This window comes from Miscanthus floridulus, chromosome 1 (genome assembly GCF_019320115.1).
Source record: "Miscanthus floridulus cultivar M001 chromosome 1, ASM1932011v1, whole genome shotgun sequence".
Taxonomy (NCBI): Eukaryota; Viridiplantae; Streptophyta; class Magnoliopsida; order Poales; family Poaceae; genus Miscanthus; species Miscanthus floridulus.
This window is the reverse complement of record NC_089580.1, coordinates 55,429,506-55,445,136: the sequence shown is the minus strand read 5'-3', so window position 1 is coordinate 55,445,136 and position 15,631 is coordinate 55,429,506. Positions and strand designations below refer to the sequence as shown.

At 42.6% G+C, this 15,631-nt stretch overlaps 1 long non-coding RNA gene across 1 annotated transcript; it reads right to left on the bottom strand.

Moving 5' to 3' along the window:
- Positions 1-454: 454 nt before the first annotated feature.
- Positions 455-2,481, bottom strand: LOC136484329 (uncharacterized). Its single transcript, XR_010765903.1, has 3 exons — positions 2,389-2,481; positions 2,135-2,237; positions 455-542 (listed from the first exon to the last, which is right to left on the bottom strand). It is a non-coding gene; the product is annotated as an uncharacterized lncRNA (long non-coding RNA).
- Between the last annotated feature and the right edge of the window lie 13,150 nt (positions 2,482-15,631).

Below are 15,631 nucleotides of genomic sequence, written 5' to 3'. Positions count from 1 at the left end.
GTTTCGTAAGTCTAATTTGAAGTCATGCATGATAACCCCAGGTTCGAATCCGGAATCCGTATGTATGCATGCGTGGCTTTTCTTGCTTGGATTTATGAATTCTCGGTCGGTCTATATATGCATGCTGGGGCTCCTTTGGATGCAGGCCCCAAAAACCCACGTGGATTTAAGCCCCAAGGGATATTCTCCCCTGCACTTGCCACCCCTTCCCCCCAGGAGTCAGAATATCCGGCTACCGTTTGGAAAAACACAGGGGTATAAATCCCGGATGACCAAAATATATTTAAAATAATCAGAAAAACACAAAGAAGTTAGAAATGACGTTTTCTCAAGCTAAAACTTAGTACCGCAAACAAATTTAGTACTTTTACATAATTACAATCATTTGCATAGGCTTTCAGATTACGGAAGTAAAGACAGACATGTAGCTACATCCACTTCAAGCACGGCATCATGGCAATCTGATCTCTTAGCAGATTTGATGTATGGTACTTCATCTAGATGGTGTATCTTGTCTCTTCAGATGTCCTGCACACTCAAGCCTGCATTAACAAACATTGTCTTTAGAGAAGTTTGGAACAATGATGAAAAATATCTTTAGACAGTTGATGGTTGAGAAGATTGACAGCTAGTGATTTTGCACATAAACTTAAATACAACATAGGTTCATTGGACATCTAATACAGCCCACATACTACACAGATTCATGTATGCATGAGAATTAAAATAATGCTGAGCAGACCAGCATCACTTCAAACTACATAACAAATATATACAATAGTATAATCTGCACATAGGTAACTGAAAATAAGCCACCACTTTTCACTTGATTGTTAGGATTGCAAAAGAAATATAACATTCATGGACATGAAGTGTACAATGCACACAAGCTGGTCAGCTATTGTTAGTCACGACAGCAGCAAAAATGTGGGTACAATAGCTCACTAAACTCAATTTTCTGAAAGCTCGCAGAAAGTCAAACAGTCAGTTGCAGCACTAGGCACTGGCAGGTCATATTTCTTAATAGATTCTACAAGACCTTAGCAAACAAGAAAGAAACATGATCACAAGCAACAATATTAATTTCTCTACCTGAAAAATAAAGTACGTGATTAGTACTTCATTTTTCTCTCTAAACCAAAAACTAGAACTAGATCACAGGTAGCAATACTAATTTTGCAAGCATGGGCGAACTAAAAACAGAGGCATGTCCACATCATGAGCAAATTTATTGCAGGAAGCTAGCATCTAACAGCCAAAAATGCCAGTCTGCGCTGATTAATGGTGGTGAACTACATCAGAGATAACGTAACTTTGGCATTGCTAAACTCTCTAAGCAGCTATCAATATCATGAGGACCATAGTTGGCAGAAAACGAATATTCGGACGGGTAGTACTAGTACTAGCTAACAGAAAATGCATATTCACATCCAAAATAAAATTTCTCAGTTTCTCAACACTAGTATAAGTAAGCTAGCAGGATCACACAGAGCACTGACAAGCAGAGCACTAAATAAGTGAAAATAGCACTGACAGCATTACGGTTATTAAATATTCAAAATTAATAACACGTCTTAGGTGCTTGTATTCAGTAAAGACAAGCCGGGTGCCTCACCAATCCAAAATTTGGAGAACACTTGCGCAGTTAGCCATTGACCTCTTGTGCAGCTAACAACATCCCAAAAGTGAACCTTTTTAGGAGGCATTTGGATGCATAAGCTCCATAAATGCAATGCTCAATTAATTATTAGTGTGGGTATCAGCCAGCAGGTAGCAATTAATTAAGAGAGCAAACGCTTAAGAATGGACAAAGGTGCTGTGAATGGCGAGATAAAAAGGAATTATTACTTATAGCATCTAAGTATAATTTGTAGGCATAGCTATAATCCAGAACGAGTAACTAAGTTCAAGTTTTGAAAAGCCTATCTTCTCCCTTAGCATACTCAAATTCCCAAACAAAACAAATCCAATATCCTACACTTAACGGTGATAAAGCAAAGATTTTTTTTTCTAAACAGATCTGCACTTCGAATGAAACTAATTCCGGTCAGCCACCCACAGATCAGTTGTGTGACAAAAAATTACTAATCAGCTCAACATCGCAAAGCATTACCAAGTTTAGATTATTTACAACCTTGAGGAGCAGTGCGACAACAGAGTTGTCGGCCTCGTCGATATTGCGCTTCGGTGACTTCTTCCCCTCCAGGACGGCCGTCAAGTAGTCCTTCTTCCCCTTCCTGCACACGCCATCGCCGAAAAACAATTATCAAGCGAATCCACCATCGGAATATCATAACCAAGCATCGCAGATCGGGGCCAGCCAAACCCTAGGAGTCCACCAAATCATATCGGGCCGAGAGGAGGGAGAGAGAGGCGATGATATCTTACAGATCGAAAGCAGATGCCTAGGGCTCCCCTTGGTTCGCCATGTTGGCAGTGGCGGCGACGACAGTGGAGGGTGAGGCGGATGAGGGCTTGAGAACGTCGGTTGCCACTTGGAGAGAGGCCGGCACACGAGTCAGGAGAGGGGCGATAGATGCCTTGGAGATGGAGGGAGCGGTGATGGATGGCGCATGAGTTGGAGAGAGCGGCTCCCAAACCCTAGCCGCCATTCTTCCTTTGCGAGAAGAGACACACACCACGTGAGAGACGGAGAGAGCGACGGGGAAGAAGAATCGCGAGTCAAGAGGTGTTTATTCTAAGCCCCGTGGATCGACGGGGATGGGGCCGAAAAGGCTCGGGCTAATTATGTCCCCTCTAGCATCCAAATGGCCGCGTGGATCATGGAGGGGAGCAACGCCGCGGGCCTCTCTCCACCCGCGGATCAGACCGGGATCCCCGCGGGTATGCCCCTATCCAAAGGAGCCCTTAGAGTAGTCTACTGTTGTGCTCGCACGTAGACTTTGTTTTATTTCCTCCAGAGACCAAGCATACGTGTAAGGGCTCCTTTGGATAGGGGCATACCCGCGGGGATCCCGGCCTGATCCGCGGGTGGAGAGAGGCCCGCGGTGCTGCTCCCCTCCGTGATCCACGCGGCCATTTGGATGCTAGAGGGGACAGAATTAGCCCGAGCCTTTTTGGTCCCATCCCTGTCGATCCACGGGGCTTAGAATAAACACCTCTTGACTCGCGATTCTTCTTCCCCGTCGCTCTCTCCGTCTCTCGCGTGGTGTGTGTCTCTTCTCGCAAAGGAAGAATGGCGGCTAGGGTTTGGGAGCCGCTCTCTCCAACTCATGCGCCGTCCATCATCGCTCCCTCCATCTCCAAGGCATCTATCGCCCCTCTCCCAACTCGTGCGCCGGCCTCTCTCCAAGTGGTAACCGACGTTCTCAAGCCCTCATCCGCCTCACCCTCCACTGTCGTCGCCGCCACTGCCAACATGGCGAACCAAGGGGAGCCCTCGGCATCTGCTTTCGATTTGTAAGATATCATCGCCTCTCTCTCCCTACTCTCGGCCCAATATGATTTGGCGGACTCCTAGGGTTTGGCTGGCCCCGATCTGCGATGCTTGGTTTCGATATTCCGATGGTGAATTCGCTTGATAATTGTTTTCCGGCGATGGCGTGTGCAGGAAGGGGAAGAAGGACTACTTGACGGCCGTCCTGGAGGGGAAGAAGTCACCGAAGCGCAATATCGACGAGGCCAACAACTCTGTTGTCGCACTGCTCCTCAAGGTTGTAACTAATCTAAACTTGGTAATGCTTTGCGATGTTGAGTTGATTAGCAATTTTTTGTCACACAACTGATCTGTGGGTGGCTGACCGGAATTAGTTTCATTCGAAGTGCAGATCTGTTTAGAAAAAAAAATCTTTGCTTTATCACCGTTAAGTGTAGGATATTGGATTTGTTTTGTTTGGGAATTTGAGTATGCTAAGGGAGAAGATAGGCTTTTCAAAACTTGAACTTAGTTACTCGTTCTGGATTATAGCTATGCCTACAAATTATACTTAGATGCTATAAGTAATAATTCCTTTTTATCTCGCCATTCACAGCACCTTTGTCCATTCTTAAGCGTTTGCTCTCTTAATTAATTGCTATCTGCTGGCTGATACGCACACTAATAATTAATTGAGCATTGCATTTATGGAGCTTATGCATCCAAATGCCTCCTAAAAAGATTCACTTTTGGGATGTTGTTAGCTGCACAAGAGGTCAATGGCTAACTGCGCAAGTGTTCTCCAAATTTTGGATCAATTGGTGAGGCACCCGGCTTGTGTCTTTACTGAATACAAGCACCTAAGATGTGTTATTAGTTTTGAATATTTAATAACCGTAATGCTGTCAGTGCTATTTTCACTTATTTAGTGCTCTGCTTGTGCTCTGTGTGATCCTGCTAGTTTACTTATACTAGTGTTGAGAAACTGAGAAATTTTATTTTGGATGTGAATATGCATTTTCTATTAGCTAGTACTAGTACTACCCGTCTGAATATTCGTTTTCTGCCAACTATGGTCCTCATGATATTGATAGCTGCTTAGAGAGTTTGGCAATGCCAAAGTTGCGTTATCTCTGATGTAGTTCACCACCATTAATCAGCGCAGACTGGCATTTTTGGCTGTTAGATGCTAGCTTCCTGCAATAAATCTGCTCATGATGTGGACATGCCTCTGTTTTTAGTTCGCCCATGCTTGCAAAATTAGTATTGCTACCTGTGATCTAGTTCTAGTTTTTGGTTTAGAGAGAAAAATGAAGTACTAATCACGTACTTTATTTTTCAGGTAGAAAAATTAATATTGTTGCTTGTGATCATGTTTCTTTCTTGTTTGCTAAGGTCTTGTAGAATCTATTATGAAATATGACCTGCCAGTGCCTAGTGTTGCAACTGACTGTTTGACTTTCTACGAGCTTTCAGAAAATTGAGTTTAGTGAGCTGTTGTACCCACATTTTTGCTGCTGTCGTGACTAACAATAGCTGACCAGCTTGTGTGCATTGTACACTTCATGTCCATGAATGTTATATTTCTTTTGCAATCCTAACAATCAAGTGAAAAGTGCAGGCTTATTTTTAGTTACCTATGTGCAGATTATACTATTGTATATATTTGTTATGTAGTTTGAAGTGATGCTGGTCTGCTGAGCATTATTTTAATTCTCATGTATACAGGAATCTGTGTAGTATGTGGGCTGTACTAGATGTCCAATGAACCTATGTTGTATTTAAGTTTATGTGCAAAATCACTAGCTGTCAATCTTGTCAACCATCAACTGTCTGAAGATATTTTTCATCATTGTTCCAAACTTCTCTAAAGACAATGTTTGTTAATGCAGGCTTGAGTGTGCAGGACATCTGAAGAGACAAGATACACCATCTAGATGAAGTACCATACATCAAATCTGCTAAGAGATCAGATTGCCATGATACCGTGCTTGAAGTGGATGTAGCTACATGTCTGTCTTTACTTCCGTAATCTGAAAGCCTATGCAAATGATTGTAATTATGTAGCAGTAATAAATTTGTTTGCGGTACTAAGTTTTAGCTTGAGAAAACGTCATTTCTAACTTCTTTGCGTTTTTCTGATTATTTTAAATATAGTTTGGTCATCCGGGATTTATATCCCTGTGTTTTTCAAACGGTAGCCAGGTATTCTGACTCCTGAGGGGAAGGGGTGGCAAGTGCAGGGGAGGATATCCCTTGTGGGCTTAAATCCACGTGGGTTTTGGGTCCTGCATCCAAAGGAGCCCTAAAAGGTTTCGTTGCATATATGTTAATTTGTTTAGACACGAAACATTTAATTTGTTTGACTCTGACTGCATTGCAACAGACACAACGTTGACGCTTGACACTCATGCCGCGTACGTAAAATTGTTCAGACTCGATTGAGCTACCCCTCGTGAGTCATGACCAGCGAGATAAAAAATATATATTTTGCCGCACAATAAACTTTACTAAAATTGCTCAAATTTTTCATTCCCTGCTTTCCACTTCCGCCTTTAATTTTCCCCATAATCAGCTTTACTAATTTAAACACCACAATCAAAATTCAAATTAAAACATTCAGTTTATAAACAAATGATAGTTAAATATTCAGTCCAACTTGAGGATGTTTGACTCCTTGAAATGCGAGCTGTGCGCTTATTTTGGGACGGAGAGAGTATGTCCCTTTTCTTTGTCTTTTTAGGATATATTTTCTGCATAGTTATTACTGTAGTTCAGCTAGTTCTTTCTTAGAATGAATCTGGCTTTGTTTTTTTTTTAAAGTGTGGCATAAGTTTTTCCTATCTGGAGCAGTTGGTCGCATTTATCTATGCTACCTGCCTGACTACATGCCTTGAAAAGAAAAGGTCAACATTTTAAATTGATAATAACTTCATGGCATTCTCCTTTTAATTAAAGTACGCAATGTTGTTCCTTTGTACGTTGGATTCCAATTCAGAAATGAAGAATATTTAGTTGTCCTCGTCGAGCAAGCTTGCAACTAATAACCACTAAGATGTCAAAGTCAAAGGCACGTGACGTGACCCTGATCATGGGACGTGTACGTAATTTGTACTCCCTCCGTTCCAAATTATAGTTCGTTTGACTTTTTTGACTCTATGTTTGACCACTCGTCTTATTTAAAAAATTTGTGCTAACATAGTCAAATCTAAGTCATTCTTGAAGAACTTTTATTAATAAAGTAAGCCGCAACAAAAGCAGTGATATTTTGCACAAATTTTTGAATAAGATAAGTGGTCAAACTTGAGGTCAAAAAAGTTAAACGAACTATAATTTGGAACGGATTTAGTAAGTAATTAGCAATGGGCCTAATCTTTGTCATACGAAAACAGTTCACACAAATAACAACCTCATGGTATACCTGACTTTATTTGATAGATGGATTATTTCACCTTTGTGAAATGGAAATTGAACGAGCGCTGAAAAAAAAACAACGTGCCAAGTAAGGCGCGGCGTGCGTACGTAGGTGCTTGCGCTTGATCAGCCAGGAATCAAGATGTAATCAAATGCGTAAGTAAAAGTACAAACTGAAGAAAGGACCTGGTCCGCCGCCATACTTTGTGTCGGTTAATGAACTAGTTAGCAGCCTAGCTAAAACCCTATAAAAGGACACCACGTTGTCTCTAGCTCTTCCGACAACCATTCGAGAGGCATCATAATTAAGGACTGATGTTGATATGGCATCCGCGGCGATGAGGGCGGTGGTGCTGGTGGCCGTGGTGCTGATGCAGTGCTGCAACATGATCGCCGCGGCGAGGCCGTTGCTGATGGAGGCGCCGGCGGTGGCGACGACAGCAGACGGCGGCTGGCTGGGGCTCATCATGCAGGTGCTAGGCGGGCCGGGCGGCAACAACCACAACTACCAAGCTCCCAACGGATCGTGCCCCTGATAAATTAAACTAGCTCGCCGGGGCATGCATGCCCGTCGGCAGCCACCGATAAAATAGTGGGATTAGCTTAGCCATGCTGATCGATCAAGTTAGGCTAGCTGGTTGTGATTTTAATTTGTTGATTCAATCGTAGGCGTGTCAATAATTAACACACCTGTACGTAATAGGTACGTACATACATGCGTGCTTACGTAGGTTAGGTAGAGAGAACATTGTTCATATCCCCATTATAGTCCTTTCTAGCTAGCTACTACTCCTAGCTAAGCTAGCTAGTTGTTCAGAATCTGTAAGTATTAAGAGATTAATTCATCCGTGCAAAAATGCGTGGTCTTTGCTTAACATACGATATATAGTTCTTTCGTGTAATTTTATTGGGTTCAGAACATCTTATATAAAGCATGAAGATGCATGAGATTATACAATGAAGGTATTATATTCACTCTTTATTCAAATAAAACTTATATCGGTCGGACTGCTGCTTTATTTCTCTTCTCACCAATAGAGAAATTAAATTAAATCACTTTGTGTATATATATGTACACGTTCGAGAATTTTGCCTCCAACCAAACGAATCGCTGGAGATTTTTTTTTCTCGATCAAACAAAATATTTGCGCATATCTGTATTAAGATAGAAAAGAGTTTTTTTACAAATCTGTGGGCTATACAAGATTTGCAACTCAGCTCATGCCCGGCCACTGAACATTGACGCTAATGTATTACTCGCGCTAATAAACAACCTAGGTTCTTTGCGCCCGCTTGAACCCAAAGCTCGGCGCTGTGCTTGAGCACTGCTAGCCGCTGTGGCAGAATCGCTGGAGAATCAATAGCTAGCATGCATGTACTTTAGGGACGAGATGATAGCTAGAGAGTTAACAACAGCGTCGTTATCATAGAAAAGACAATCTTTAATTTTGTATTGATTGCGACCAAATTTCAACTGCATTTTTTATTTGAACACCACAGCATGTTGGTCTAATGAGTATAGTGCAGTACGTAACTGCTTGACACTTTGACCTTTGGATAGCTAGGATTGGACGAGATCAACAACAGAAACGTCAACGCACTGCTGGAAACGGCATCTTTGTCGAGTGCAAACTGCTTTGTCGAGTGTCAAAAATCAGGTACTCGGCAAAGAATTGCACTCGGTAAAGAGTTCTTTGCCGAGTGCCGGACACTCGGCAAAAAAAAGGCTCTCGGCAAAGGACTTCTTTGCCGAGTGCCAGGCTCTCGGCAAAAGCACGGCACTCGGCATAGGCTACCCCACGTAACGGTGTTCGGCCACGTCCTTATTTGCCGAGTGTCTGTTGTTAGCCACTCGGCAAAGAAAGTTTTTTTTTAAAAAAAATTCTTTGCCGAGCTTCCCAGATCTGGCACTCGGCAAAGATTTTTTTTTGGAAAATACTTTGCCGAGTGCCCCCGATCTGGCACTCGACAAAGGGTTTTTTTTGCAAAATACTTTGCCGAGTGTCCCTGACCCGGCGCTCGGCAAAGAATTTTTTTTTCGAAATGTCTTTGCCGAGTGCCCCTGTGAAGGCACTCGGCAAAGAGAATTTTTTTTTATAAAAATTCAAAACCCTCTTTGCCGAGTGCCTTATTCTTGGCACTCGGCAAAGACCTCTTTGCCGAGTGCCATGCCCTTGCACTCGGTAAAGATTTTTTTTTTTGCCTCCAAATTTTTTGTGCAGCCCTTTTAAAGTACCAGGAACTCCTAGTTAGAATTTAAGGATTTTTTGTGACTTTTTGATATATTTAGTTACTTTATTTCGTTTACTTGATTTTTTTTTCGAAAAATATAAATTTGAACTGCACGTGGTACGAATAATGGAATTTAATGATTTAAAAAATGATAGTCATGTTACTGAGTGTAGTGTGAGGCCGTATCCAGGAACGGACCCGAAATTTTGGACATCTTGTTCACGAAACATGACCGCGAACTTGCGTGCGAAGTCTTTTTAAATTCTATAAAAAGGAAACGAAGTCCGAAAATCATGAAACTTGTTGAGATGTCGTGATATCGTATGTGGAGGCTATGATAAAAATTTGAGAAGGTTTGGTAGACGTTGTCACGTACGATGCTTACAAACCAGGACATCTCCACACACATGTTAAGATCGTGATTTTGCACAGACACGTTTAACTGATTGTTTGGCTTTAAAGAATAATCAAATTTCTGCAGATGCATTAGAAATTGCTAATTGACATAACTAGAAAACTCTCCCAAACTACTAATCATAATATCCAATTGACTCCATATTTGTAGAACTTTTTCAGATTATAACTTCATGCTGCTGGTCATCAATTGCCCATCCTTATAATCTTATTATTTTATTTGAAGTTTCCATGTAGAGTAACCGAAACTTTTTGTTTCTCCTCATGTAACGTTTCTCTAAGCTTATTTTGTGCGATCAAACTTTTTCAGGTATTGATTACTGAGTGATGTTGGGCCCTATATATGGCTATCGATTAATGGATCCATTGTCTCTTTGTGGCGCATCAAGTATGGTTTCTTTTGTACATGCGATTTTATTCTAGGACCATTTCAAGTGCAGAATTGGCAATATATAATGTAGCTACTTCAGTCTACTGGTTGTAACTGGTTTTTCAAAACATTTTATTTCGTTTGAGCTTCAAGTCGTGCGTGTATCTAATCAGCCATTGGACTCATGGGGTGATCATGTTGTTATTGGTACATTTTGCTACCATTTATTACCCTTTCGAATTAAGTGGACCTGGTCTCTTGCATATGTATCTTATATGTTTATCGCATGTATTCTTTTTTCGTGAGCACTAATATATCAAAAATACAATTTACAGTGCTATATGTCAGCTAGTGGTTGGTTTGCCATGTATATGCATATATATGTCAGCTTGTGGATTTATTTGGATGGACTTGAGCATTTATTATTATATATGTGATATATATTGTGATGGATGTGATATGTGCGGATGGATGTGTGGATGGATGAGATATATATGTGATGGATGAGATATATATGTGATATATGTTTGTATGAATTTATTTGTCATGATGGAATGTAATAAAAAATAAAAAATTGCCGTTTTGGGTCACTTTGCCCAGTGTTGCACTCGGCAAAGGACCCCATTACCGAGTGCCATGGTCACAGCACTCGGCAAATCTGGAAAAATGGGCACTCGGAAAACCATTTTTCCAGCTTTGCGGAGTGCCATGACCATGGCACTCGGCAAAGATTTTTTTTTTAAAAAAATCAAACTTTGCCGAGTGCCGGCCATAGGGCACTCGGCAAAGAATTTCTTTTTAAAAAAATTTAAACTTTGCCGAGTGCCGGCCAGAGGGTACTCGGCAAAGAATTTTTTTTAAAAAAAATCAAACTTTGCCGAGTGCCGGACAGAGGGCACTCGGCAAAGATTTTTTTTTTTAAAAAAATTCAAACTTTGCCGAGTGCCGGACAGAGGGCACTCGGCAAAGAAATTTAAAAAAAAAATTCAAACTTTGCCGAGTGCCGGACAGAGGGCACTCGGCAAAGAATTTAAAAAAAAAATCAAACTTTGCCGAGTGCCGGACAGAGGGCACTCGACAAAGAAATTGTAAAAAAAATAAAAAATCTTTGCCGAGTGCCTGAAGGTTGGCACTCGGCAAAGAAATTTTGTAAAAAAAAATAAAAACTCTTTGCCGAGTGCCTAAAGGGTTAGCACTCGGCAAAGAATTTTTAAAAATAAAAAATAAAAAATCTTTGCCGAGTGCCTGCAGGGTTGGCACTCGGCAAAGTGACCGTCAACGGACCGACGCCGTGACGGTCGTTTTTCTTTGCCGAGTGTCCCCGGGGCACTCGGCAAAGAGGGCTTTGCCGATCAATTTTTTGTCGTGTGTTCTTTGCCGAGTGCCGCACTCGGCAAAGGCTTTGCTGAGTGCAATCTGGCCTTTGCCGAGTGCCTCAGGCACTCGGCAAAGAACCTGAATCCAGTAGTGACGTGTGCGAGCGGACCTACACGTACATGCGGCCACTGGCCACAGCATTAGACGAAGTGACGACAAACAGCAGCAGATGCCTTGTTGCCGTCACTGCGTAAAAAACGGTTTGTAGCAACGGGATAAATTTTTTGTAGGGGCGGCTGGTGATAGAGCCATCCCTACAGTAGCGTGCTCGGGAGCCCAGAGACCAGCCGCCCCTACAAATGGAACAGCAGGGGCGGCTGGTCATACGAGCCGCCCCTACAAATGGGTTGGATTTGTAGGGGCGGCTCACTCACCAGCCGCCCCCGGTATTGCTATTTATAGGGGCGGCTGGTGATTGAGCCGCCCCGACAAATGACCCACTGAAAGCTTTAGTTTGGTTTTGGTTAATTGATGAAACCCTAAGTGATAACCTAGTTTATCAAAGTGATTATGAGATAGGTAGCACTACTCCAAGTGATAAAGCAATGGCGAAGATCATGACAATGGTGATGGCATGGTGATGGTCAAATGTTTAAACTTGGAAAAGAAGAAAGAGAAAAATAAAAGGCTCAAGGCAAAGGTAAAATTGTAGGAGCCGTTTTTGTTTCGGTGATCAAGACACTTAGCGAGTGTGATCACATTTAGGATAGATAGCCGTACTATTAAGAGGAGTGAAACTTGTATCGAAATGCGGTTATCAAAGTGTCACTAGATGCTCTAATTCATTGCATATGCATTTAGGATCTAGTGGATCACTAACACCCTTGAAAATGTTTATGAAAATATGCTAACACATGTGCACAAGGTGATACACTTTGTGGTTAGCAAATTTGAGCAAGGGTGAAGAAGATAGAGGAGAAAGGGACTTAGTCTCACTGTTTTCACTGTGACCGGACGCTGGTCTTGGGTAGACCGGCACGTCCGGTCAGGCGTAGCAGTGAAGACGCCAGCATCGGTATATTGACCAGACGCTGGGTCTGAATTGATCGGACGCTGTAAGTCTGGGTCCGGTCGAACTGACGGGTCAGCACAGTATCTAGGGTTTTGCACCGGACGCTGAGGTGTGTCCGGTCGAAGAAAACCTGGTTTGGAACCTTACTGTAAATGATCAGATGCTGGGGGTCCAGCATCCGGTCACTTGTGCCGGAGCGTCCGGTCACTTGTGCCGGAGCGTCCGGTCACTTGTGCCGGAGCGTCCAGTCAGTTAATAGCCGTTGAGATCTGGCGGCTCAGGTTTAACTCAGAATGACACGTGGCTTACATCGGGTGACCGGACGCTAGATCCAGCGTCCGGTCAACTGGACCGGAGTGTCCGATCACCCCGATCAGTACCCAGTGAAGGGGTACAACGTCTCTATTTCATGGGGGCTTCTATTTAAGCCCCATGGCCGGTTCTAGCTCACTCTCTTGCACATTTTCATTGACATAGCAACCTTGTGAGCTTAGCCAAAGCCCTCCCACTCATCTCTATCATTGATTCATCATCTTTGTGAGATTAGGAGAGAATCCAAGTGCATTGCTTGGGTGATTGCATCTAGAGGCACTTGGTATTCGTGTTGCGCTGCGGATTTCGCTTGTTACTCTTGGTGGTTGCCACCACCTAGACGGCTTGGTGCAGCGGTGGAGGATTGGCACGAGTTGGTGATTGTTCGTGGCCATCTCCGGTGATTGTGAGGGGATTTGTACCTTCCCCGGCGGAGCGCCGAAAGGTAACTCTAGTGGATTGCTCGTGTCATTGAGTTACCTCACTTGTGGGTAGGTTCTTGCGGTGTCTAATCGTGTGGACGAGGTTTGTGCAACACCTCTTAGCCGCCGAACCACCAAGTGTTGGTCGACACAACGGGGACGTAGCGTGTTGGCAAGCACGTGAACCTCAGGAGAAAATCGGTTGTCTCTTGCCATTTGGTATTCTCCCAGTGATTGATTTAATATTCACCTTGTGATTGATTCACTCCTCTACACGGCGGTATAATCACCCTACTCACTCTTTTATATTCTTGCAAACTAGTTGTGGCAAGCTCTTTAGTGTAATTAGAATTGAGAGCTTGATTTGTTATTTAAATTCATCTAGTGGAGCTCTTTAGTGTAGCATGATTGAGAGCTCTTAGTGAGTAGTATCATAGCAAGTTATGTGTCTAGTAATCATTGCAACTAGAATTGTTGGATAGGTGGCTTGCAACCCTCGTAGAGCTAGAGCAAGTTTGCATTTCGCTATTTGTCTTACTAATCAAATTGCTCTAGTTGATTTGTAGAATTTTAAATAGGCTATTCACCCCCTCCTCTAGCCATATTAGGACCTTTCAAGTGGTATCAGAGCCGTGGTCACCATTTGATTGAAGGCTTAACAACCTTGGTGTCAAATTATGGCTCAAGTTGTGTTCAACCATGTGAGGGGCAAACCACCATTCTTTGATGGCACATGCTATGATTATTGGAAGAGAAAGATGAGGATGTATCTTGGTTCAATCAATGATCAAGTATGGGAAGTGACCGAGAATGATTATGCTATCATCGATCCCGACAATCCCACCAACCAAGACAAGACTAACAAGCAATGCAACACAATGGCTCTCAACACCATATACAATGCCATTGATTCCACGGTGTTTGAGCAAATCAAGGATTGTGAAAGAGCAAATGAGGTGTGGACAAGATTGGAGGAAACATATAAGGGCACACCGGCGGTGAAGAGTGCCAAGTTGTACATTCTCAAGGACAAATTGACAAGCTTCAAGATGAAGGAAGATGAGAGCATTCCGGAGATGTTCCATCGATTGCAAGTAATTGTCAATGACTTGAAGGCTTTGGGAGAGAAGATCAAGGATGATGGCATCTCTCATCGGTTCATGATGTGCCTACCTCCAAGATTTGAGATGTTAAGATTGCTAATCATAAGAGGAGGATTGAAGGATATTACCCCCAACCAAGTACTAGGTGATGTCATGACACAAGAGACATACCGTGTGGAAAGGGAGGGGGATGACAAGGATGACAAGAAGGAAGAAGAAGACAAGAAGAATAAAAGCATAGCATTCAAGGCTAGCTCATCATCATCAAAGAACAAGGGCAAGTCCAAGAAAGAATCAAGTGATGATGATGATCTTAGTGATATTGATGATGAAGCTATGGCTCTCTTTGTGCGCAAGATGGGAAAATTCATGAAGAAGAAGGGCTATGGTGCAAGAAAGAGAAGAGATCACACCAAGAAGAAAGAGTATGTGAGAAGATGCTATAATTGCAAGAGCCACGATCATGTAGTAGCAAATTGTCCATATAATAGTGACAATGATGAGGATGAGAAGAAGAAGCACAAGGAGGATAAGAAAGAAAAGAAGAAGAAGAAGGAGAAGAGAATGACCTTCCAAAAGAAGAAGAAGGGTGGAGGCTATGTAGTCAATTGGGATAGTGATGGTTCCTCGGATGGTGATAGCTCTAGTGATGATGACAAGAAATCTATCAAGAGAGCACTAGCAAGCATCGCCATCAACAAGAAGCTCTCCATCTTCGACACTCCATCGACATGTCTCATGGCAAAGCCTACCAAGGTAAAATATGATGAAAGTGATGATGATGAATGTGAAAGTGACTCTTGTAGGAATGATAATGATGATGATGATGTGGATGAGGAGTACACCAAGGAGGAGCTCTTGGACATGTGTGAGCAAGTGCACGCTTGCAATGAGATGAAGAGAAAGGAGTGCAAAGAATTGCACAAGAAAGTAAAATTTCTTGAGAAATCCTTTAATGAGCTCAATGCTACTCATGAGAGGCTAATGGAAGCCCATGAGAAGCTTGGCAAAGCTCACTTTAAGCTTGAAAAGGCTCACTCCTCTCTCATTGAGCAAGTCAAAGTGGAGGAAGCCAAGAAGGAGCAAGTGATCATATCATGTGATGTGGGACTAACATGTGATCTTATTGATGAATCTATTTTTGTTGCTCCCACTAACACTTCTTGTAGCACTACCACTTACACTTCACCCTTGAGTGATGGTCTCACTTGTGAAAACTCACTAAAAGTGGAAAATAAGACCCTCAAGAAGGAGGTGAATGAGCTCACTCGTGCCTTAGGCAATGCCTATGGTGGAGATGCCTGCTTGCTAAAGTGCTTCGGTAGCCAAAGGTTTTCTCTCAACAAAGAGGGATTAGGCTATACCCCCAAGAAAGGCAAGGCGGCCTTTGTCACTCCCAAAGCTAGCTTTGTGAAGGGCAATGGTCGGTTTTGCAATAGATGCAAGCAAGTTGGGCATATAGAGCAAAATTGCAAGACTAACAAGAACAAGCTACCTAATGTATCCTCAATCAAATTTGATTCTTGTTACATGCTTTATAAGGGTGCCAATGGTGTGAAGGCTAAGTTCATTGGTACACCAATTGTGGGCCCAAAGAAA